Source organism: Schistocerca nitens, chromosome 8, assembly GCF_023898315.1.
Source record: "Schistocerca nitens isolate TAMUIC-IGC-003100 chromosome 8, iqSchNite1.1, whole genome shotgun sequence".
Classification (NCBI taxonomy): domain Eukaryota; kingdom Metazoa; phylum Arthropoda; class Insecta; order Orthoptera; family Acrididae; genus Schistocerca; species Schistocerca nitens.
In genome coordinates, this window is record NC_064621.1 from 66,056,379 (window position 1) to 66,083,273 (window position 26,895).

Below are 26,895 nucleotides of genomic sequence, written 5' to 3' on the forward strand. Positions count from 1 at the left end.
ATAATAGCACAATTAAAAGTAAATGACAAATAGTCACAACAATATCGTCATAAAAGGATTGAATCTATCTAAGAGCAAGGACTTTAGATTACGGAAAATGTGAGAAAAATGTATAATATTAACAGTTAAATATTGTATATAGAAGAAGTTTTTTTTCGGTTAAAACCTGACAAACTGAGCTTGTGGGTGGGGTATGTAGTGGGACGTGAAATTAAAGTGTCACCCATCCACCAGTGTCAGCCCAGTTTGCAGGTGAATATAAGTTTAATTTAGTGTTTTGTTTATGTATTTTGTAATATTTGTAATGGTTGTGAATTATCTAAAGTTTTGTATTTATTTTTACGTTTCATGTACGGAGAGGGCGGCGCAACGAACGGAGGCAGCAGCTTCACTGCCGGGAGCAGAGAGAAAATTGCTGGCCACTATACGTCGCGGGTCGACAGCCAAAGAGTAACAGAAAATCCTGAAACCGAGTAGTTGCGTCGTGCTTCTAAAAACTGAAAAAATAAGAATTTGTAATGTTTCTACGACAATGACGTCATAGAAAGTTTAATCATGCTATAAATGTTCAGTCCTATCTTGTCAAGACTCATGTTCACGTTTACATATAGTATATATGAAGATAACAAACTAGTGTATACTACAAAAGTTTAAATACGTGTTCCGAGAATTTATTTATGAAGAATTATGTTAAGGAAGAAGTATTACTGATTTATTTGACAAGATTATTAATTTTTGAAAACGTTCATCGCGAGTTTGAGTCTTGAAAGTTTATTCAATGTGGTTTTAATATTTATTAAAGCAGATAACTTGCATTAATATAATTTCTGAGAAGAAACAAACGACATCTAAATTGAAAAAAGTTTGCGCAAACCAATTGGACTGAGTGACGTAATTCTGCGCATATGACTCAAATGATGATGTTTTAATTACAGTTTCGTTCAAGAACCATTAAGAGACAACTTTAAAAAGAGTTTAAATAATTTTGAAGTGTTTTGTAACTGACGTTGATGACGAAGTCTGCACATGGTCATATGTCAAAAGAAAATCATTTATACAAAACTTACGACGTTACACTACAATGTCTAGAAATTTAGTGTATGAAGCTTTTATGTTGATTCTAGCTGTACTTCTAATATTACTGAAATTCATCCATACTATTTTGTCCCTATTTGTAACCAAAGTATTGCGCCAACCCATTTTCCTATCTCACTTAATATCTTTGAGAAATTCTGTTACAGATAATCCTCATTGCATCCTTTTATAAAAATACTTGTGTTGTTGGCAAACATTACTGTGTCTGTGGCCCTCAGATGGTTTGACAAATCATGTACATATATGAGGAACCACAGAAGGCCTAACACAGATCTCTGGGGGCACTCTACAGCTATTTTTTTCTTTTTTTTTTTTGTAATTTGAATTGGGAAGAAGAAGAGTTTGTGGCAGAACTTGACAAGAAGAAGGGACCGGTTGGTAGGACATGTTCTGAGACATCAAGGGATCATAAATTTAGCATTGGAGGGCAGTGTGGAGGCTAAAAATCGTAGAGAGAGACCAAGACATGAATACACTAAGCAGATTCAGAAGGATCTAGGTTGCAGTAAGTACTGGGAGATGAAGAAGCTTGCACAGGATAGAGTAGAATGGATAGCTGCATCAAACCTGTATCAGGACTGAAGACCACAACAACAACAATCTGAAAGACATTCCTTGCCTTCTTGACATATTTGTACCTTATGTTATCTGTTGGAGAGGTATGACTTAAAGCTTTTGAAGGCCAGCAAACAGATCCCACAACAATGTACACTGACAGAAAAAAAATCACAACACCAAAATTAATTAAATTAGATTAACGAAATTTCAGGAATAGATTTGTCTAGGTAACATGTTTAAATGATAACATTGCAAGATCACAGGTTAATGTCAGCACAAGGTAAGTCATTGCAAATTTGAAATTCTGGTACATCAATAACTGGTGTAACCGCCAGAATGTTGAATACAACTATGCACATGTGCATGCATTGTGTTGGACATGTGCCAGATGTCAGTTTGTGGGATAGATTTCCATGCCTGTTGCATTTGGTTGGGCAATGCAGGGATGGTTAACGCTGTTTGAGGATCACATCGAAGGCATTTAGGACCATTTTCATAAATTGAAGATTTAAAGGCTGCTGATCTTCCTAAACCCATGTTGTGCATTATTCAATATTGTATCCTTCATTCAGAAAGGCAGCCATCCTTTTTATACATTACTCTTTCAATTACTTTAGAAAACACTGTCAGCAATGACACTGCTCTGTAATTATTTACGTCAGCTGCACTATCCTTTTCGTAAAGAGGCTTTATTATGGTAACTATATTTGGATGGGAATACCCTTGTCCTGAAGGAAGTATTAATAAAGAGAATCTATACTGGTATAGCTATATTTGAGTTCTTTATCTGGAATTCTGTCAATACCGCCGGATATTTTATTTTTTAATTTAGGCCTGTTAATAGCATTTCTCTCCTCAGATTCTGTTACTGGGTATAGAAACATTATCGTTTCACAAGTTGGTACTTTTATGTTTCTTATTTGTATGATTGTACGTACTTTAATTACGATTGGTGCTATGCTCACACAACGTTCATTGAATATATTGGGAGTCTGATGCGCATCTTCTATCACTTTACCCTCAGTTTTGATTTTGAAGCTGTAGGTTAGAGTTTTACATTTTCCTATCTTTATAACCTTCCAGATCGTTTTCGAATTATTGCTCCCCTTGTTGATATGTGAATCATTACTTGGCTTTTTTGCTACCTGTGAAACTTTATCATTGATTATTTTCATTGGGCCGGTACGCTTTTGTTGTAGTGTTCATTTTGGCATGTCTGCTTAGGTTTTGTAAGGTGATAGCTCATTTTTTTTTTAAATCCCGTGTGTTATGCAGGTATTTGACTTCCCAATGACCTTAATTCTTTTTAATGGCAAATGCCAAATCAAAGCAATACTTGTAATCAGTAAAAAACGTTTCATACTCCAAATTTTTATTTGAATAATTCATACTATTTGCTTTCCATATGACATCTCTTCGTTTGTATTCCTCCATAAAGTTCTTTCTTTGTAATTTTCGATTTAGATATCAGTGCACAAAATCGTCAGGCACATCCCTACATTGGCTACAGCTGCTTGTCGTCTGCTAAATAGCGCAAGAGATTGCTACCGATGCAGAGAAGAAACGCGTTATGACGCACACTCTTCAATTCGGACAAATTACGCATGCGTGGTTGCACTGTTGAAAACACAAGCGCATGCTGAAAGTTAAACAGAAAAAAAATGTATCTTGCCGAGGCTAGTCACGTGTTTTATGCAGTGTGCCCGAGGAAAATGACGTCAACACTCATCACGTGATCACCAGTAGTGTACAAGATTAGTTGTTTTATTCTATGTTCCTTGGTTGTTTGTTTATAATGAAGCTACGAATGTGGTCCCGGTGAAGCCTGTAGCAGTTATTGGCTGAAATGAAATTCGATTATATGTAAAGCATGAAATGAGCTTCATAGAAACATTCTGTTTAGAAGATTTCAGCTCTTATTTGATGACACACCAGAAACGTAGTAACAAAGTAGGTACATTGTAATATTGTTCGTAGGCATGTTGTCAGACTGAAAGACTTAATGTGAACTCTACTTGCAACACGGAAGCCACTAATATACTGAAAATGTAAATGTAAAACAAGAGGCGGAAGCGCAACGAACCATTTCACTTTTACAACTTAACAAAGTATTAGGACCATACATGTCTAAACGAAAGTGACGCGCTTTTGAGGTATATAATACTGCAGGACCAAACAGTATTACGAAACACACGAAAGTGTACGTAGAAATAGTTGAAGATTGATAAATCAAACAGTCTTTGTTGGAACTGGTTGTGGCTTTGTATTTCAATGTTAACTTTGCCAACGAAGTGCAGATTTTCGTTACTGCCGCGCTCGATATCTAATGCAAACACTATTTTATGACAATGTGTACAGTATGGTTCAGTGTAGTTTGGCGCTGTTGAAATCTATGAGAAATTAAGAAGTGAATTAACTGCTGGCGAGGGCAACGATAGCAAAATAATGTGGATTGAGAGATTCTGAATAACAACTAGAGAATTAGCAAAGTATACCTTATATGATGAATTTAACAGCGGTGTGCCTCAGCATATTAAACAGATTAAATTTTCGATTTGTGGTTATATTTTATTTGTGCAAATTGTGATAGTGCGGATGCCAAACGAATAGGCGTAACGGTATAATTAATAAAGTCCCATCAAGGCGCAATGAATAAATTGTAGGTATTGGGAAATTCTTAAGATATTCCCGAGTTTCCCCACACAGGGAAAAATGCCCCATAATTTGTAGTTATGATTGAACAGTATACGGCAGGTAAATAACAATTTAGAAAATCCAAATCAGGATAGCTCTGTGTCCACTGGAATATAATACGTGGTTTCATTGTTATGGAGTAACCTGTTTGGGATTCTGATTTCTAGTACAGTGATGAATTAGGCTACTACATGTTGGAACTCACCGGAAACTTAACCTTTCGAAGCAGTAGTAGGCCTATCATCACACACTTATCATTAATTTATCAAGGAAATAAATAACTTGTAAAAGCAATATGTGGTATAAACTTCCAATTTGTTGAATGAGAAAATATTTTCAGTGATTAGGTTTGAGAGACTTCATATATTGAATTGAAATTTGCTGCTTTACTTAAAATTCAGTTTATTATTTAGCTCCAGAGTCAGGCTCTAGAATATCAATATTGGTTAGATCCAGCATTGAATATATTCCCATTTATTATAACACAGGATCACGTTGCTTGTTGTAGACTGTGTACCTACCGATTTTCTTCAGTGCACATCTTTCTCAGTTGTTCATGTTCACTGCATATTCTTAATAAATACTGTATACCGCTTATTCTTTAAACTAAGAATGTATGCTTAAGACTTCTATTACATTTATTGCTATGTAATCATACACAAATAATAGATACATAACATATTAATAGCATGTTTGTCTTGTGATAATGACTCAATTTATAAATTTCTTTGTTTATTCACATTCTTTAGATCCCATCGTAAAGAAGAACCTTCAGAGATGTCAGACAGGGCAACATGTTCATTAACAAAAGGAAGCAGCTGTTAGCGACTGCATTAATAATTATGCACTGCCTGCTTTATTTCACTCAAAAGTAACTTTTTACTCCATACTGTTTAAAAAGACACAAAATAATTTTTGAATACCTGGCCCCACTTTGTCATAAAGCTATAATTAATGTTTATGTGCTTGCTTTCAAGTACACTGTAATTAATCTTGTCTTCTGTATCCTTGTTATACATAGAATTACAGTCACTTGAACAACAAATGCGTTATAGAGCAAATAACTCCACAGGTGACTTAATTTCCCATTATTCGTACCAGCTGTGGGCATAGAGAATTTTGCAACTTTGAATATAAATTTAATGGTGAAGTTATCATCTGTAAGCCTACTCCATTTTTGTCGTGCTATAATTATATATATAGGCTATTCCATATCCTTTCAGACAATAAGCAGGAAAATGCCAAGCAATTACTCTGATTATAATCCCATTTTATGTGTCTATTCCCAGTTTAACTTTAGTTTAATACGTCTTCATTCAGATGATAACTCATGTATGTAGTGGTCAAATGAATGCTATATGACATGTGCTGTGCTTCAGTATGGATTTTAAGGCGTCCCACCCAATTAAAAATAGTACCTCAAATGAAAGAGAAACACCCTGTGAGCTGCTATAATGTACTTTAGTGGACCGTATCATGACAGGGTGATGTGTAACAGGCTGTAGCTAATGCAGAATACAGTTCCCACATGGAGAAGGGACAGATGCATTCTTCATCACTGGTGGAACTGAAATCCCAACTGCCTCTCCCAGCAGCCACTCTGTAGTATTGGAAAGCTGAACTTTTACTTACAAGTGTTCAGTGTGAGCACTATTAGTCACACATCTTGTCGATAGGTGAGTTCTTCTCAAACCTTGATCATCTTGTCAAGAGTAATTGTTGCAACAATGCTGTTGCTAAATTTTGGTACATCAGCTGGTAGCTGATCCTTTGTTGTTGTTGTTGTTGTTGTTGTTGTTGCAGCCTTCAGTCTGAGGACTAGTTTGGTTCAACTCTCCATGCTCTATCCTGTGCAAGTCTCATCATCTCCGAATAACTACTGCAACTTACATACTTCTGAATCTGCTTGCTGTAGTCATTTCTTGGTCTGCCTCTACGATTTTTACCTCTCACACTTCCACCAAATACTAAATTGGTCCCTTGATGTCTCACAATGCTTCCTGTCAACCGATCCCCTCTTCTAGTCAGGTTGTGCCACAAATTTCTTGTCTCCCCAATTCTGTTCATTTGTTAGGTGATCTTTCCATCTGCTCCTCAACATTCTTCTGTAGCACTACATTTCAAAAGCTTCTATGCTCTCCTGGTATACACTGTTTATTGGCCAAGTTTTACTTCTGTACATAGCTACACTCCAGACAGATAATTTCACAGAAGACTTCCAAACTCGTAAATCTATACTTGATGTTAACAAATTTCTCTTCTTCAGAAATAATTTTCTTGCCAATCTACATTTTTGTATCCTCTCTACTTCATCCATTGTCAGTTATGTTACTGCCCAAATAGGAAAACTCATCTCCTACTTTAAGTGTCTGGTTCCCTAATCTAATTCCCTCAGCATCACCTGACATAATTTGACAACATTCTATTATCCTTGTTCTGCTTATGTTGACATTCATCTTATGTTATCCTTCCAAGGTACTGTCCATTCCATTCAAATGCTCTTCCAAGACCTTTGCTGACCCTGACACAATGACAATGTCAGTGGCAAACCTCAAAGTTTTTATTTATTCTCTCTGAATTTTAATTCCTTCTCCAAATTTTTCTTTCATTTCTTTTACTGCTTGCTCATTGTACAGATTGAATAACATTGGTGATAGGCTTCAAACCTGTCCCACTCCTTCTCAGTTATTGCTTCCTTTCCATGCCATTCGACTCTTATAACTACTGTCTGATTTCTGTACAAGTTGTAAATAGCTTTTTCGTCCCTATATGTTACTCCGTGAACCATGGACCTCGCCGTTGGTGGGTAGGCTTGCGTGCCTCGGCGATACAGATAGCCATTCCATAGGTGCAACCACAATTGAGGGGTATCTGTTGGGAGGCCAGACAAACGTGGTCCCTGAAGAAGGGCAGCAAACCTTTTCAGTAGTTGCAGGAGCAACAGTGTGGATAATTGACTGATCAGGCCTTGTAACATTAACCAAAATGGCCTTGCTGTGCTGGTACTGCAATCAGCTGAAAGCAAGGGGAAACTACAGCCATAATTTTTCCTGAGGGCATGCAGCTCTACTGTATGGTTAAATAATGATGATGTCCTCTTGGGTAAAATATTTCGGATCTCAGGCCGGGGACTACTCAGGATGTCGTTATCAGGAAAAAGAAAACCGGTATTCTATGGATCGGAGCATGAAATGTCAGATCCCTTAATTGGGCAGGTAGGTTAGAAAATTTAAAAAGGAAAGTGGATAGCTTAAAGTTAGATATAGTACGAATTAGTGAAATTTGGTGGCAGGAGGAACAAGACTTCTGGTCAGGTGAATACAGAGTAATAAATACAAAATCAAGTAGGGGTAATGGAGGAGTAGGTTTAATAATGAATGGAAAAATAGGAGTGCAGGTAACCTACTATGAACAACATAGTGAATGCATTATTGTAGCCAAGATGCAAAGCCCATGCCTACCACAATAGTACAAATTTATTAACCAACTAGCTCCACAGATGATGAAGAGATTGAAGAAATGTATGATGCGCTGAAAAAAATTGTTCAGATAATGAAGGGAGACGACAGTTTAATAATCATGAGAGACTGGAATTCGATAGTAGGAAAAGGAAGAGAAGGAAAAGTAGTTGGTGAATATGGAATGGGAGTGAGGAATGAAAGATGAAACCTTCTGGTAGAGTTTTACTCAGAGCATCATAGCTAACACTTGATTTAAGAATCATGAAAGGAGGTTGTATACATGGAAGAAGCCTGGAGGTTTCAGATAGATTATGTAATGGCAGGACAGAGATTTAGGAACCAAGTTTCGAATTGTAAGACATTTCCAGGGGCAGATGTGGACTCTGACCACAATCTGTTGGTTATGAACTGTATATTGAAAATGAAGAAACTGCAAGGTGGGAATTCCAGGAGATGGGACCTGGATAAACTGAAAGAACCAGAGTTTGTAGAGAATTTCAGAGAGAGCATTAGGGAATGATTGACAAGAATGGGGGAAAGAAATACAATAGAAGAAGAATTGTAAGCTTTGAGAGATTAAATAGTGAAGGCAGCAGAGGATCAAGTAGGTAAAAAGATGAGGGTTAGTAGAAATCCTTGGGTAACAGAAGAGCTATTGAATTTAGTTGATGACAGGAGAAAATATAAAAAATGCAGTAAATGAAGCAGGAAAAGAGGAATACAAACATCTAAAAAATGAGACCAACAGATTGACAGGAAGTGCAAAATGGCTAAGCAGGGATGGCTAGAGGACAAATGTAAGGATGTAGAGGCTTATCTCACTAGGGGTAAGATAGATACTGCCTACAGGAAAATTAAAGAGACCTTTGGAGAAAGGAGAACCACTTGCATGAACATCAAGAGCTCAGATGGAAACCCAGTTCTAAGCAAAGAAGGGAAAGCAGAAAGGTGGAAGGAGTATATAGAGGGTCTATACAAGGGCGATGTACTTCAGGGCAATATTAAGGAAATGCAAGAGGACATAAATGAATATGAAATGGGAGGTATGATACTGAGTAAAGAGCTTGACATAGCAGTGAAAGACTTAAGTCAAAACAAGGCCCTGGGAGTAGACAACATTACATTAGAACTACAGATAGCCTTGGAAGAGCCAGCCCTGACAAAACTCTACCATCTGGTGAGCAAGGTGTATGAGACAAGCGAAATTCCCTCAGACTTCAAGAAGAATATAATAATTCCAATCCCAAAGAAAGCAAGTGCTGACAGTTGTGAATATTACCGAACTGTGAGTTTAATAAGTCAAGGCTGCAAAATACTAACATGAATTCTTTACAGACGAATGGAAAAACTGGTAAAAGCCGACCTCGGGGAAGATCAGTTTGGATTCCGTAGAAATGTTGGAACACGTGAGGCAATACTGACCCTACAACTACTTACCTTAGAAGATAGATTAAGAAAAAGCAAACCTACGTATCTAGCATTTGTAAACTTAGAGAAAGCTTTGGACGATGTTGACTGGAATACTGTCTTTGAAATCTGAAGATGGAAGGGGTCAAATACACAGAGCAAAAGGCTATGTACAATTTGTACAGAAACCAGATGGCAGTTATAAGAATGGAGGGGCACAAAAATGCTATCTACAATTTGTACAGAAACCAGATAAGAGTCAAGGGGCACGAAAGGGAAGCAGTGATTGTGAAGGGAGTGAGACAGGGTTGTAGCCTATCCCTGATGTTATTCAATCTGTATATTGGGCAAGCAGTAAAGGAAACAAAAAATTTGGACTGGGAATTAAGATCCATGGAGAAGAAATAAAAACCTTGAGGTTAGCCAGTGACATTGTAATTCTGTCAGAGACAGCAAAGGACCTGGAATGGACAGTGTCTTGAAAGGAGGATATAAGATGAACATCAGCATAAGCAAAATGAAGATAGTGGAATGTAGTCAAATAAATCAGGTGATGCTGAGTGAATTAGATTAGGAAACGAGACATTTAAAGTAGTAGATGGGTTTTGCTATTTGGGGAGCAAAATAACTGATGATGCTCGAAATAGAGAGGATATAAAATGTAGACTGGCAATGGCAAGCAAAGCGTTTCTGAGGGAGAGAAATTTGTTAATGTCAAGTGTAGTTTAAGTGTCTGGAAGCTTTTTTCTGGAAGTATTTGTATGGAGTGTACCCATGTATGAAAGTAAAACATGGACGATAAATAGTTTAGACAAGAAGAGAATAGAAGCTTTCAAAATGTGGTGCTACAGAAGAATGCTGAAGATTAGATGGGTAGATCACACAACTAATAAGTAGGTACTGAATAGAACTCTGGAGAAGAGGAATCTGTGGCACAACTTGACTAGAAGAAGGGATCATTTGGTAGGACATGTTCCGAGACATCAAGGGATCACTAATTGAGTATTTGAGGGAAGCATGGAGGGAGACCAAGGGATGAATACACTAAGCAGATTCAGAAGGCTGTAAGTTGCAGTACTTACTTGGAGATGAAGAGGCTTGCACAGGTTAGAGTATCATGGAGAGCTGCAGCAAACCAGTCTCTGGACTGAAAACCATAAAAACAACAACATGTTACCCCTGCAGCCTTCAGAATTTAAAGAGAGTATTCACATCAGCAATGTAAAAAGCTTCCTCTAAATCTACAAATGCTTTAAACGTAGGTTCGCCCTTACTTAACCTGGCTTCTAAGATTAGTCGTAGGGTCAATATTGCTTCGTGTGTACCCACATTTATCTGGAATCCAAATTGATCTACCCTGCAGTCAGTTTCGTCCAGTTTTTCCAATCTTCTGTAAAGAATTGATGTTAGTAATTTGCAACCATGACTTATTAAACTTATGGTTCAGTAATATTCACACCTGTAAGCACCTGCTTTCTTTGGGTTTGGAATTAAACATTCTCCTTGAAGTCTGTGGGTATTTCCCCTGTCTTATATATCTTGCACTGCAGATGGCAGAGTTTCGTCATGGCTGGCTCTCCCAATGCTGTCAGTATGTCTGTTGGAATGTCGTCTACTCCCGGGGCCTTGTTTTGACTTAGGTCTTCCCTTGCTCTGTGAAATTCTTCTCACAGTATCGTGTCTCCCATCTTCTCTTCATTGATGTCCTCTTCCATTTCTATAATATTGCCAGCAAGTTCATCTCCCTTGTATAGACACATTGTGAACTCCTTCCACTTTCAGTTTTCCTGTCTTTGCTTAGGACTGGTTTTTCATCTTTGCTCTTGATATTCATACGGCTGCTTTTCTTTTCTCCAAGGGCCTCTTTAATTTTCGTGTAGGCAGTATCTATTCTTCCCTAATGATGTATGCATCTGAACCCTTACATTTATCCTATAGCTATTTGTACTTAGCTATTTTGCACCTCCTGTCAATCTCATTTTTAAACATTTGTATTCCCTTTTGCCTGCTTCATTTGCTGCATTTTTATGTTTTCTCATTTCATCACATAAATTCAGTAACTCACATGTTATTCAAGGAGCTTTACTAGCCCTTGCCTTGTTACCTATTTGATCATCAGCTGCTGCCTTCACTACTTCATCTCTCAGAGCTACCCGTTCATCTTCTACTGTGACCCTTTCCCGTGTTCTAGTCAATCATTGCCCATTGCTTTCTCTGAAACTCACACTCACCTCCAGTTCTTTCAACTTATCCTGATTCCATCTCTTTAATGTCCTACCTTTTTGGAAAAACTCTTTAGTCTTAATCTACAGTTCACAACCAATAAACTGTGGCCAGAATCCCCATCTGCCCCTGGAAACATCTTATATGTAAAATCTAGTTCCGAAATCTCTGTCTTACCATTATATAATCAGTCTGAAACCTTCCAGTGTCTCCAGGTCTCTTCCACATATAGAACCTTATTCCATGATTCTTAAATTAAATGATTAAATTAGGCTCTGTGCAAAATTCTACCAGGCGGCTTCCTCTTTCATTCCTTTCCACTGGTGCGTATTCACCTACAAAGTTTTTCCTTCTCTTCTTTTTCCTGCTATTGAATTCCAGTGTATCACAGTTAAATATTTATCTACATTAACTATCTGAATAATTTCTTTTATCTCATCATGTATTTCAATATTTTCCTCATCTGCAGAGCTACTAAGCATATAAACTTGTACTACTGCGATGGGTGTGGGCTTCATGTCTGTTCTTGGCTATGATAATGAGTTCGCTATGCTATTATAGTAGCTTAACTGCATTCCTATTTTTGTATTCATTATTAAACATACTCCTGCATTACCCCATTTGATTTTGTATTTATAACCCTGTATTCACCTGACCATAAGTCCTGTTCATGCTGCCACTGAACTTCATAATTCTCACTATATCTATCTTCAACCTATTCACTTCGCTTTTTAAATTTTCTAACCTACATGGCCAATTAAGAGGTCTAATGTTCCACTCCCTGACGCATAGAATGCCCGTTTTGTTTTACATGATGATGACACCCCCACTGAGATAGTCCCCGCCTTGTGTTCTGAATGGGGGACAATTTACTTCTGAAATATTTTACCTAAGAGGGTGCCATCATCATTTAACTATACAGTGGAGCTGCATGCCCTCGGGAAAAATTATGGCTGTAGTTTCCTCTTGCTTACAGCCATTCACTGTACTGGAACAGCAAGTCCATTTTGGTTGATGTTACAAGGCCAGATCAGTCAGTCATCCAGACCGTTGCCCCTGCAACTACAGAAAAAGCTGCTTGTCCCTCTTCAGGAGCCATGCGCGTGTCTGGCTTCTCAACAGATACCCCTACTATGCTGTTGCACCTACGGTATGGCTCTGTGTATTGCTGAGGTACACAAGCCACCCCACCAACTGCACGGTCCATAGTTCAGGAGCTTATGAACCTGCAAAGGTAAAACTCGCACAGCTTCAGATTGGGTAAACATGGAGGTCATGCAAAACGAGCTCTGTCATCCACCCACTTGAGGCCAGTCCAGTGTTTGGATACAATGTCACTTAACAAATCATGTATGGAGTTATGCCAGTGAGGTGGTGCACAAACCTGTTGCTAAATGAATTGTGCTTCAAGTTCTTCAAATTGAGGAAAGAACTGTAGTTCTACTGCAGCAACATAAGGAACACCAGTTACAACATTGTAGGAAAAGACAAATTGCTACTTACCGTAATGAAAATACAGAAGAAACGTCAAGTTGCATACAGGCACAATTAAGACACTTATGTAAGCTTTTGGCCAAAGCTTTCATCAATAAAAGAGAGACTCACATACCATTCATAGACACACGCAAGCATACCTCACCCACACACGACCGCCAGCTCCAGAATCATGGGATGGAATGCAACGCAACTATCATGTAGGATGCAAGCAGCAATCTGGACGGGGTGGGGAAAGGACAGTAGTGTACAGGTTGGGAGAGAGAGAAATTCTGTCTGGTGGAGTGTGGAGGAACTAGACTGCCAACAGGTGCAGTGTTGGGAGTTAGTGGGGTTGGGAGGTGGGGAAAACGGGAGGAAAAAAGAAAGAGGATCAGGGAAAGATTGGGGAGGGGGGGGGGATGCATTGGCAGAAGGTTGCAAATAAATAAGGTTGGAGATGAGAATGGGGAGGAGATGATAGGACAGAGGGAAACTGTTGGGTGGTATGTACGGGTACAGTATGTTCCCCTAGGTTGAGGTTAGGGTAATTACAGGAGCGGAGAATGTGTTGTAAGGATAACTCCCATCTGCACAGTTCAGAAAACCTGGTGGTGGAGGGAAGGATCCAGATGGCTCAGGCAGTGAAGCAACCATTGAAGACAAGCATGTCATGTTCAGCTGCATGTTGTTCCACAGGGTGGTCTACTTTGCTCTTGGGCACAGTTTGGCAGTGGCCGTTCATCCTGGTGGACAGTTGCATGGTAGTCATACCATTATAAAAAACTGTGCAAAGATTACAGCAGAGCTGGTAAATGAAATGGCTGCTTTCACAAGTGGCCCAACACGTAATGGGATAGGATAAACCTGTGGCAGGGCTCGGTGGGTGGATTGGGCAGATTTTGCACCTGGATCTTCCACAGGGATATGATCCTTGCGGCAAGGGGTTGGGGTTAGCAGTGAAGGGATGGACTAGGATGTTGTGGAGGTTGGATGGGTGGCAGAACACCGATTTAGAAGGGGTGGGATATCCCTCATTACAGGGCATGATGATAGGTAATTAAGGCCCTGGCAAAAGATGTGGTTCAGTTGTTCCAGTCTGGAGTGGTACTGGGTGATGAAGGAGACACTCCTTTGTGGCTTTTCGGGGTGGTGGGAGGATTGGGGGTGTGAGAGGACATGGCAAGGGAAATCATCTTGCAGAATAGGTCTGGGGGACAGTGCCTGTCCTTGGTGCCTGCCCTTGGTGAGACCCTTAGCATACTGAGCGAGGGAGTTCTTGTCAATTCAGATATGCCGTTCCTAGGTGGCCAGACTGTATGGGAGGGATTTTTTGGTGTGAAAGGAATAACAGCTGTCAAAATGCAGGTACTGTTGGAGGTGGATGGGTTTAATGTGGACAGAGGTGCAGATGGAGCCATCTGAGAGGAGGTGGTCAATATCTAGGAAAGTGTCACTCTGGATTGAGGACACCAGTTGAAGTCCCTTCACCCAAAAAGAAAGGCGTATAAACTTTTTGCCAGAATATGGCACAAAAACATTCAGCTTAGGGGAGTTTCGTTACATGTGTAACATCATATATGGATTTGCCGACCCTCAGGTGCACACATTGTGTGTTCACATTTCCATGTAGGTGAAATGTCAATTCATCACTGAAGGTGACATAATCCAGAAAATCTTCACCATGCAGCATCATTTCATTTGCAAAGTTGGCACATGAACCATAGTCTGTAGGCTTTAGACCTTGTAAAAACTGCAGGCAATAAGAACGCAGTTATAAGCATATACTTAAAAGTCTCCAAACGGACGTCACTATAACTGCTACTTCATTACCAGCCTTCCGAACTGATTTCTTGGGGCTATGCATGAATGACTCTCACTCGTTCAACACATTCTTCAGTCACTCTTGATCGTTCCATAACCTTCCCTTTGTGCACAAGTATACAAAAAAATTATTTGAGTTGCTCTTTCATCTGAGGTATTATTTATAATCGTAAGTTGAATGTAATAAATGCTATAAAGTCTTAAAACCCATATATTCATTTTGAGACATCCTGTATTTTGACTGCCAATAATTTAATGCGAGTTTAACTTAGTTTAATCAAACAATGGAAAATCCAGGATGGAATGTAACAATATTATGAGAAGGAAAGTTGCTACTCACCATTTAACGGAGATGCTGAGTCGCCGATAGGCACAACAAAAAGACTCACAATTATAGCTTTCAGCCGTTAAGGCCTTCATCAGCTAGAGACAGACATATGCACACTCCCACGCTAACACAACTCACACACACAACTGCTGTCTCACGCAAGTTCCCTGTCTGTGACTCAGCATCTCTGCTATATGAGGAGTAGCAACTTGGCTTCTCATAATATTGCTCAAATTAGTTTAGTAGGCTGCAGTACCATCTTTTATTGTTAATGCGGGTTTAAATTAGTTTAGTAGGCTACAATACCAACTTTTATTGCTTTGTTGCAGAAAAGACTTTTGTGTATCACAAATGTGAGATTACAAACAATTTGTATCTGCTTGGGATCTGGTATTATGAAGTATTGTCCTTTCATTACAAAATATAGAGGTCACGTGTATTTTTTGTGAAATTTTCTTTTAAATAACTTAGTTGTACATGGTGAGAAATATATCTCTGTTTTGATAGGAGTTTCTCTTGTTGTTCAGCTTACAAAAAGCAAAATCATGTTAGCATATCTTAGCAGCTGTTAATTACCAATCTTTATGCCTTCCATATTACAGTTTATACATACAACCAAGAAGTTATACACATACTTGAACAATGTTGTACTTGCATTATTTGTAGTCTATTTTTGTATATGTACAAGATATATTTACCAGATTGAAATTGGGAAAAAAGAAGAAAAAGAAAACAACAACAGTCTGTGGCCTGGAACTTTTCTGGTCCTACCCTGCATATCCACAGTGAAGTGAAACACATTTTTCCCAGTGACGAATGACACCATCATTCTGGAAATGCCTGCCAGGCGATGGGTTCCCATCTGAGGAAACAGAGAACATTTCTTTCTGTAATTTGTCAATCATCGCCAACAAATTGTCATCAGACTATTGATTTTGGTCCATGGCCATATTCAGATGTATAAGGAAAAGAGAAACCAAATACAACTGCAGGGTGATATAAATCACCACCACCACCGCCACCATCACCATCTGTTGCATTAACAGGCCTTTAAGGCCCACAGTAAAAAACAAAATGAAAAAACCACAATACAAACGGAAAAAAGTAGCACACTATAAAAAATTATAAAAGAGCATGCTATCCACAGCAAAAAAGGAAGTCTGTCAATCACAATGAAGGAGATATCTATTGCAGATGGTAGTCAATCACTGCCAGTCTCTAGCTTCGTCTTCCACTGCTGTTGCCTTCACTTGTTTAAGTATTGTTAGTACTCAATCCTTCCACTGTGTTCTTGGATGTCTCCTAGGGCATATTCGAGCAGATCGAGAAAGGGACGTGGTATGCGAGGGATCCCTCATCTCAAAAAATTATGGACAGACCACTGTAACCTCTTCTGCCCTTATTTGGTGAATGTGTGGCCTTAATACATACACTGCGTAAACAATAAATTGTAAAATACTAGAAATTTACTAATTTAAACAATGTAAAATACAGGATGGAATGTAACAATATTATGAAAAGGATAGTTGCTATTCGCCATATAGCGGAAATGTTGCATCGCAGATAGGCACAACGAAAAGACTGTCAGAAAGTGATCTTTCAGCCAATAAGGCATTCATCAGAAATAAATAAACCACACACACACACACACACACACACACACACACACACACGCACGCACGAACGACCACAGTCTTTGGGTGCTGAGGCCAGTCTGGCCTCGGCAGCCAGAGACTGTGGTCGCACGTGTGTGTGTGTGTGTGTGTGTGTGTGTGTGTGTGTGTGTGTGTGTATTTATTTCTGACAGAGGCCTTGTTGGCCAAAAGCTCTTTTTTCTGATAGGCTTTTTGTTGTGCCTATCTGCGGCTCAGCATCTCCACTGTATGGTGAGTAGCAACTATACTTTTCATAATAAATCTACTAATTTCATATACAAAGCAAATGTGAGCTTTTTAATCAAGTACCTGAACAAAACAGAAGAAGCCGTATAATTTCCTAATGTAATTAAGTCATTGTGGCATCATCATTGGAAAGCTATAATAATGCAGTGCAGGTCAGGTCACTGTACCAGCAGACTCATGATGTGAATGGTATTGCTGTTAACGGTAAACTGGGGTCCAGTTGCTATATGAAAACATGTTTGTCAAATATATATGAAGTAGCAACACCTGATGAATTCATATCACAATTATGTACCTACAGATCAGTAAAAATGTACAATTGAGTAAAAATCTATTCTGGAACTAAAACATGTCATAAGTTGTTACAGTAGCAAAATAAAATATATTAAAAAGTAGATGAATGGTACTAAAACAAATTTAATTGAAAATAGTGTTATACAAACAATTTATTCATATAACAGTAGATCATGCCCCTGTATCAAGTTTAAGGAACTAACAACAGTACATTAGGACAATAAAAATAAATAGTAAAAAGAACCCAAACAAGTAACAACAATAACCAATGTTTTTTCTGCAAATGGTATAAAACATAGGAATGATTAGTGCTGAAGGCAGTAAATGTGTAATAATTGAAGGACCTCATGTTTTCAAAATCATTCATTACGAGAAATGAAACAGCTAAGAATTTTATGTGCGTAATGTTTTTCCTCGAGGCTGCCTCTTTCACCTTAAATATGGTTTGCAAGACCCTCTTCCTCTTGAGCTGTATCCATAATTAAAGTGTTATGAGGTCTGTGACATTCCAGTTGTAACTCAACAGTATCCAGCACAATATGAATAACAACTTTTGCATAATTTTCTTTATTTTTATTTCAAGTGTAATTTTTTTTTCTGACAAATCTCTGGCTATTATACACTACTCCAGATTCAAAAAATATCAAGCTGCTCATAGAAAATTTATTTTCTGGGGCACCTTGGGCGCTCCCTTTTTAGCCTCCCAGGTGCTTTTGCTTATTGTTCTTTCCAGCATTTAATATTTTATTGCTTTGGTCTCTTCTCTTTCTTAATTTTGAACTTTCGAGTTTTTGTTTCCTTCTGTGGTACCAATTCTCATTTACTGCATAATGATCTCTGTTGCATAGAAACTGAACAGCTGCGTTATTATATTCCCCTTGTTTTCTTTTCTGCCCTTTCTTCACTGGATTCTGTGGAAGGGAATTTACTTTCTTAAAGCTGAGATTTTCTGTAGTTCTTATGCTTCATTGCTATTGAAGTAGGGGCCTACATTTGTTAGATTAGCTATTCTTACATAACCCACTGTAAAATATAGAAAAGTATTGTATTGTATTCATTTTTGAATTCAACTAATTATTACTGTCTGTTCTTAAAGTAGTCATCATGGTGCATCATGCAGCAAGTATTGTTACTAAAATATGTCATTATTTCATAAATTATAAAGTATAACAAAAAATAAGAAACAGATAAAGGAGGAAATATGGTGTCTTATGTGCAAGAATTTTCTTTGGTATTTATGAATTCAGTAATTACAGAATGAGGTAATGTATCTTTTAGAAAAAAAAGAATATATTTCATTATGTTAATTTAAATGGTAAACTAAGTATATTTTATTTTTGTTTGATAAGTTTTATTATTTGGTGGATTTAACATTTTGCACTGTAATGTTATGTTTACTTTAACCATATACCCAGTGGGAGCTAAAAAATTGATTTAGTAGTGCCAGAAATACTTGTTGTTCTAAAAGGAAAAAATTGCACTAAAAGGAAAATTCACTTGAGAAAACTATAAAATGATGAGATGACTGAATGACTGTCATGTCTTACCACGAGTAGATGAAATCCCAGTGCTACTGATATACACATTTAAAAGTAGCAACTAACTATTCCTAGTTTTTGGAACTGTTAGTTCCATATCAAGAAGGGAAGTTCAGAAAACTGGGAATAGTGATTTTTTAAGCATCACTGGAATTTCACCTCCTAATGGTAAGTATTGGCTAGCCAGTCCGTCTTCTCCTAATTTTATAAGCAGGAAATTCCATTTAACTAACATTAGGAAGGGAAATTAACTATCAACCTGACATCTATTTCAACTTTTTTTGTGCACAGTATAGTATAAGACAGTATGACACACTGAGAATTCTAAAACAAAAGAGGGGAAGAAATAACAGAAGCAAACAAGTAAATACTTAGCATCTATATACAGAAAATCATTTCAATGTGCCAAACAGTTCTCATACATATTATGTACGTGGATACAGTACTGTGTTGCTAGAAATTTAATTGTTATGTCTGTTATTGGTAAATATAAGTTTCTAATTATTCTTCTTGTCAGTCAGTATATCTACATTTATTTGTGTCTTATTTACTTCTTTTGTGACTAACAGTGTGTTGTACAACTTTAAATGAACAATAAATAAATCAAACTAAATCTAACAATCTGTTATTGCTTCCATCCAAATTCCTTGAATGTTCCTGAAAGAACAGCGAGATGACTTTAATTTGCCTCTACTTACTGACTACACAAAACAAAAAAGGGGTGGGTAACCACACTTGTTTGAAAGTCAATCTTGAGATTTGTAATGTTTCTGCAATATGGTGGAACTGTAACATTTTTCCCAAAACCATTTACATAACATTTTTATATTAGTGTGAAACCTTTGACTAATGGCTGATAGTCTATATTAACTGTATAAACCTGCCTTTCACTTTCTGCAGACTCGTGTATTAAATTCTACTTACATATGTAACAGTTTACTAACATAAATTCAATGTGGTGTTGTCATACTAATGTAAGTGCCTGCTGGAGTAAGTTCTGGTGTGCATGCCAGCTTCTTGATTTGTTGTAAATGTTCTTTTGCTAAACTTGTTTTTGGTAATGGACAATACTACCACTTATTATGGTGTGATGCAAGATTTTTTGAAAAGTAGTATATTACACAGCCTAGAATTAAATGGAATGGCTTTTTTACATTTCTAGGTAAGCCTTTGAGGATACAGAAAAATTTATGTATAAGCTCTTGTAAACATGGAACATTTTTCATTGACTCCTGTAAGCTACATTCATTTATATGGATGTAGTTTGCTGAAATATTCAGAACAGATTACAAAATAATTGCACTTACATTACTGCTATAGTCTACAGGTGATTGAATTTATTTTTCATAATTTGATTATTGTGTTACAAGGACATCAGTTGTTTTATTAAGAAATATTTCTCCTTCCACAGAAGGAGTTTGATTAACAGGAAAAAAACTATTTTGTAAGATTAAAAATCGCATTAAAGAAAGGCAGCCACTTACCTGTAGATGACTGTCGTTTGGTGCATAGAACGCAGCAACACACAGACTTAACTACCTTTAGAGATACCAGTCTTTTTGTAGTGGACACATACTCATTCACACAATCATGGATGCAGCCTCTACCCACCCCATCCCCCTACCACTGCCACTCCTGCACAGAGGAGCCACAGTGACACTGACTGTTCAAGTAACTGCTCAGATTGATTGCTGTGGGGAAAACGAGCAGCATGTGGCAAGGATGGTGAGGTCGTGGAAGGTACGTTAAAGTAGAACTGTATCTCTCAAAGGAAGTAGCAAAATTACTGAAAATGATATAATTGCAAAACAGAGTGAGGGTGGGGAGAGCAAGATTTGGATAAAGGAGTAGTTGAGTCTAAAGTAAAAAGTCAGAAAATCAGAAGGTACAGTACAGGTAAAAGGCTAATCGAGATTTAGAATGAGGGGATCAGCTTCCACATATGTAGGGCAGTGAAGCTTGTGTTTGCGGAGAGATGGGGGTGGAACATCCAAATACCATGGATAGTGAAGCAGCTACAGAAGTCATTTATGTTATTTCCAGCAGGTTCAGCAACTGGATATGTACAATAAGCCACAGTTTGGTAGAGGCCATTTAAGTTGGTACACTACAGTTGGTTTTTATTGCCAAATAGAGCACTAGTAATATGTAACTACTGATAAAAATGTGACTGCTTTTGCACGTGGTCATGCCTTTTATGGGTCTTGTCTGTAACTGGAGGTACTTGATGAGTGTATAGGAGAGATCTTTCATCTGGGTTATCCATAGGAGGATTGATTCATGTGCAGAGTTGCGAGTAGAATTATCACAAGGACGGAGTATGCTATTATGCATTGGTTGGGTGTTAGAATAGGATTTTTGGTAGAATATTCCTCATTTCAGGTCTTGATGAGAGACAGTGAAAATGCTGGCTAAGGATGTGGCTAAGTTTTTCAAGGCTTGGGTGGCTGTAATGTAGGGGGTATACCAAATGAATTATAAGTCAGATATTGAAACAAACATTCTTTATCTGACATGTAATAATGAGAACCAGATTTTTTTTAGGACAGTTTCATCAACATTTAGAGTGTACACAAGCCATATGAAACTCATGAACTGGCTCAGACTCACAAATTGGCATATGCTATCGTCAACAAAGAATAAATGGAGCACTGAGCTGCCCACATTCCTGAGTCAACAGTATCCATTTATGGCTCTGGAGAAATGGAAGAGAATGTGCAAGTTGGCAGCAATCCAGTCAGAGCCACCTGTATCTAGGAACACCTAACAAAAACTGACCTGTATGGTAACTCAGTCAAGAGTACCTAACTGCATATGCAAGAAATGTTTAAAATTGTGAGACAGCCTAAGTTAGAACTAATTACTTGATGGGTGTGTGTGTTTTATATAGTTTTACAACTGTTAGACAGAATAGGTTAATCATCTATTTCTTAAAGTTAGTTAGGTTTTAGGATGTCAAAGAATGGACAATTTTTTGAGGTTAGACAGTTCTGAAACAACAGTATTTTCATAATCTTTTACTTTTTAGTTTTTTTGTATCATCTTTCACTAGTTAGCTACCTAGAATAAATTTCCATTAATCCATTTTCCTGTATCTTTGTTCACTACAAAAACTCCAACAATGTATTTTAATCAGTCTGTGTTCTTGCGATATTGCCACAGTTAATTTAAAAAGTGTGTTAAAGAACAATATATCTTCCTGTCTCTATTTTTGCCCCATTCTTTTTCCTCTAATATGTGTTTGTTTTTTGTAAATTTATCCTCCCATGTTGACTACATTATTTGCAACTGGAGTTGCACTCTCCATTGTTCATTTCCAGTTTAGTCAGTATTACATTTTTTTTATTCTACATCATGTGACTTCCAAACTCTCTAACACTTTTTTTCACTCTTTGTCTCTGCCTACAAAAGGAGGTCCCAAATGTTAAAATTTTCTGGAGTTTAGGGTGTCTTTCACGTGTGTGTGTGTGTGTGTGTGTGTGTGTGTGTGTGTGTGTGTGTGTGTGTGTGTGTGTGTGTGTGTGTGTGTGTTTGCATTTGCTGTACTGCTGTAAATGCATCAGTAAGATAGCTCTTCACATATCCTAAGATAATTATGTGAATTAAGTTTTCCAGCAATGTGACGCGTACGACCATCCTGATTTAGGTTTTCCGTGATTTCCCTAAATCGCTCCAGGCAGATGCCAGGATGGTTCCTTTGAAAGGGCATGGCCAACTTCCTTTCCCATCCTTCCCTAATCCGATGAGACCGATGACCTCGCTGTTTGGTCTCTTCCCCCTAAACAACCCAACCCAGCAATGTGAGAGAAACATTTGATTCATATCTGCCCAGTACCAAAGGGGCAAAGGAAATGAATTTAATGTTTAAGCATTAGTGAATCCCTTTCATGGTACCTAGAATAGAACATATCACATGTAGTCGAAATAATGGTATAAATATTCCTGTTGTTATTGGTATATTCATAAACATTTATCTCTTTAATATTTTTATAGAAGAATACTGAATGCTCTGTCAAAAGCCATTTGTATCAGAACTATACTGTAGGGAACTCTCAGACTGCTCAAAATTTATTTTCGGTATACATGCTGTTTTAGTCCCTGTGGTGGAAAACATTTCAATAGGTGGCATTGTAGAGGGCTTTTATTGTCTCTCTTAATTATCTAAGGTTTCCACTTTATGACCTACATATGTTATTGAATAGTTTGGTTAGCATATCTCTCTCAGAAAATTTCATCTGTTTCATAAGAAAGATTCCAACTAGACAGATGATGTTTTTGAATACTTATTTTTCTACCAGTGTCCTAAAGTTGTTACTTATCCCAGTTTTGCGAAAGCTTCATTTTTCATACCATTGCAGTACCACTAACTCACATACAACCAAAGCACTATTTATGTTCTAAAGAAATCTGACAGGAGAGCACTCTTCGTCAAGCTTGTGAGACATCTCCAAGAGAGTAACCACATACGTGCATAAATGTGTTGGGAGTTCGTTGTAACTATGGAACTACTAACCACACTCAGACTTTGGCATTAAATACTATCTTCATCTTGCAGTACAGTATACATTACATAACCCCAATTTCCTGCCTTCTTCTCTTCTAAACAGACAGTTTTGCAAGCTAGGTATAGTTCTTCCTAGTTTCAAATTTGTCTGTTGGTAATACTTGGAATTTCACCTCTTTAAAGTAAATACTGTCTCCTTGCATTTTTACAGTTTACTCCTGGTGTACAGCTATTTGTGTCCATGCTGCCTCTCATGTTTTCCGATATTATTTACCAACCTTCTATTACGTCATCATCTCAGTCTACTTGTATCTCTTGGAACCCAACAGGGAACTTGCTTGGTCCATCTACCATCTCTTTGCCTGGCAGCATGTCCTGACCGCCTCCAGTTCTTTTTCATGTCTGCACTGGTTTGTTCCACAGTCCATTTATTAATTTTTCTGTCCATTAATACTGTCTGTCTCCATTGGTGAGCAGTCAGCACATTTGACTGCCATGTAGAAGACTAGGGTACAATTCCCATTACTGTCAGGGATTTTCTTCGTGGCAGGTCTTGAACAGAGTACACTCAGCTTGTGAAGCCAGTTGCGGAGCTCCTCAAATGATAACTAGCACCTTCGAGGTCTGGAAAGCATACAGCAGCAGTGAGAGCAGTATGTTAACCCCATGCCCCTGCATAATGCATCAAAGTGATGCCATATTGCAGAAGATAATAAGAGTGGCTGGTTGGCGTCACAGGGCTTCTGGGCATGATCACGGTGGTACTTTCTGTAATTATAGTACTACTCAGTACACATCTTTCCATTGTTCACTAAGTGAGCTTCAGTTTTTGTATTAAAAGGCTAGTTCTCATTGCACAAGTCAAAACTAGTAGTACACATTGAATGTAAACTTTCCTGTTTGTACAAACTATAAGCTTAGTTTTGAAAACCATATTTAATTTACCGAAAGTACTCATTTTTACTCTTCTGTTTGTATCTTTTCCTGTCCATCCAGTTATTGTCTTCAGCTGTCCTAGACGCAAAAACCCACCAACTGGTTGTATGGATCCATTGTTAATTTATACAGTTTTATTTACATTGCTAATTATACATTATATTAGTTGTATTACACTAGATCTTCAGGCCTACTTTCAAATTTTTGGTTGTAGTCTCTCATTCTTAGGAATATAAACTGCACATATTATACAAATCAACTGCACCAGTTTTAATGTAAACATCTGAAACCTGAGCTTTCACAAAAAGAATAATATACATTGAGGTTACCTGAATCTTAATAAAAATATTGTGATCAAAAAGAGGCATCACTGATATTTGGAGAATATTACTGTTTGAAAGAGCCACATGTAGTTTCCGACACTATGGCCAAAAATAGCTGAAATGAATAGAGTATGACAGTACCAGGTACCAAGGATGGAAGTCACGAGAATGTCAGAAGAATTTCATAGTGAAAGATGACCCCTTGGATACTGGTCTACATTTGAAGTAATTTGGAAAAAAATTAGAGTAGGGCAGAACTTGAAAATTATATACGAGATCAAGCAAAGTTATTAGTATTGCTATGAAGATCATCCCTCCCCCCCCCCCCCCCCCCCCATGAACCATGGACCTTGCCGTTGGTGGGGAGGCTTGCGTGCCTCAGCGATACAGATAGCCGTACTGTAGGTACAACCACAACGGAGGGGTATCTGTTGAGAGGCCAGACAAACGTGTGGTTCCTGAAGAGGGGCAGCAGCCTTTTCAGTAGTTGCAAGGGCAACAGTCTGGATGATTGACTGATCTGGCCTTGTAACAATAACCAAAACGGCCTTGCTGTGCTGGTACTGCGAACGGCTGAAAGCAAGGGGAAACTACGGCCGTAATTTTTCCCGAGGGCATGCAGCTTTACTGTATGATTAAATGATGATGGCGTCCTCTTGGGTAAAATATTCTGGAGGTAAAATAGTCCCCCATTCGGATCTCCGGGCGGGGACTACTCAAGAGGATGTCGTTATCAGGAGAAAGAAAACTGGCGTTCTATGGATCAGAGCGTGGAATGTCAGGTCCCTTAATCGGGCAGGTATGTTAGAAAATTTGAAAAGGGAAATGGATAGGTTAAAGTTAGATATAGTGGGAATTAGTGAAGTTTGGTGGCAGGAGGAACAAGACTTCTGGTCAGGTGACTGCAGGGTTATAAACACAAAGTCAAATAGGGGTAATGCAGGAGTAGGTTTAATAATGAATAGGAAAATAGGAAGGCGGGTAAGCTACTACAAACAGCTTAGTGAACGCATTATTGTGGCCAAGATTGATATGAAGCGCACACCTACTACAGTAGTCCAAGTTTATATGCCAACTAGCTCTGCAGATGACGAAGAAATTGAAGAAATGTATGATGAAATAAAAGAAATTATTCAGATAGTGAAGGGAGACGAAAATTTAATAGTCATGGGTGACTGGAATTCGAGTGTAGGAAAAGGGAGAGAAGGAAACGTAGTAGGTGAATATGGATTGGGGCTAAGAAATGAAAGAGGAAGCCGCCTGGAAGAATTTTGTACAGAGCACAACTTAATCATAGCTAACACTTGGTTTAAGAATCATGATAGAAGGTTGTATACATGGAAGAACCCTGGAGATACTAAAAGGTATCAGATAGATTATATAATGGTAAGACAGAGATTTAGGAACCAGGTTTTAAATTGTAAGATATATCCAGGGGCAGATGTGAACTCTGACCACAATCTATTGGTTATGACCTGTAGATTAAAACTGAAGAAACTGCAAAAAGGTGGGAATTTAAGGAGATGGGACCTGGATAAACTGAAAGAACCAGAGGTTGTACAGAGTTTCAGGGAGAGCATAAGGGAACAATTGACAGGAATGGGGGAAAGAAATACAGTAGAAGAAGAATGGGTAGCTTTGAGGGGTGAAGTAGTGAAGGCAGCAGAGGATCAAGTAGGTAAAAAGACGAGGGCTAGTAGAAATCCTTGGGTAACAGAAGAAATATTGAATTTAATTGATGAAAGGAGAAAATATAAAAATGCAGTAAATGAAGCAGGCAAAAAGGAATACAAATGTCTCAAAAATGAGATTGACAGGAAGTGCAAAATGGCTAAGCAGGGATGGCTAGAGGACAAATGTAAGGATGTAGAGGCTTATCTCACTAGGGGTAAGATAGATACTGCCTACAGGAAAATTATAGAGACCTTGGAGATAAGAGAACCACTTGTATGAACATCAAGAGCTCAGATGGAAACCCAGTTCTAAGCAAAGAACGGAAAGCAGAAAGGTGGAAGGAGTATACAGAGGGTCTATACAGGGGCGATGTACTTGAGGACAATATTATGGAAATGGAAGAGGATGTAGATGAAGATGAAATGGGAGATATGATACTGCGTGAAGAGTTTGACAGAGCACTGAAAGACCTGAGTCGAAACAAGGCCCCCGGAGTAGACAACATTCCATTGGAACTACTGACGGCCTTGGGAGAGCCAGTCCTGACAAAACTCTACCATCTGGTGAGCAAGATGTATGAAACAGGCGAAATACCCTCACACTTCAAGAAGAATATAATAATTCCAATCCCAAAGAAAGCAGGTGTTGACAGATGTGAGAAT

General features: G+C 38.1%; 1 protein-coding gene across 4 annotated transcripts in view; it reads left to right on the forward strand.

Annotated features, from left to right (window-relative positions):
* The first annotated feature begins 3,399 nt into the window (after window positions 1-3,399).
* LOC126198902 (leucine-rich repeat-containing protein 15-like) overlaps window positions 3,400-26,895 on the forward strand; it is a 194,231-nt gene continuing 170,735 nt past the window's right edge. For 2 of the 4 annotated variants that reach the window (XM_049935526.1, XM_049935525.1), the window contains exon 1: window positions 3,400-3,603. The gene's annotated coding sequence lies outside the window, so the exon portion shown is untranslated. Of the gene's footprint in view, window positions 3,604-5,096; window positions 5,219-26,895 lie in introns of all 4 variants that reach the window. The other 2 variants (XM_049935524.1, XM_049935529.1) reach the window with 2 other exon arrangements.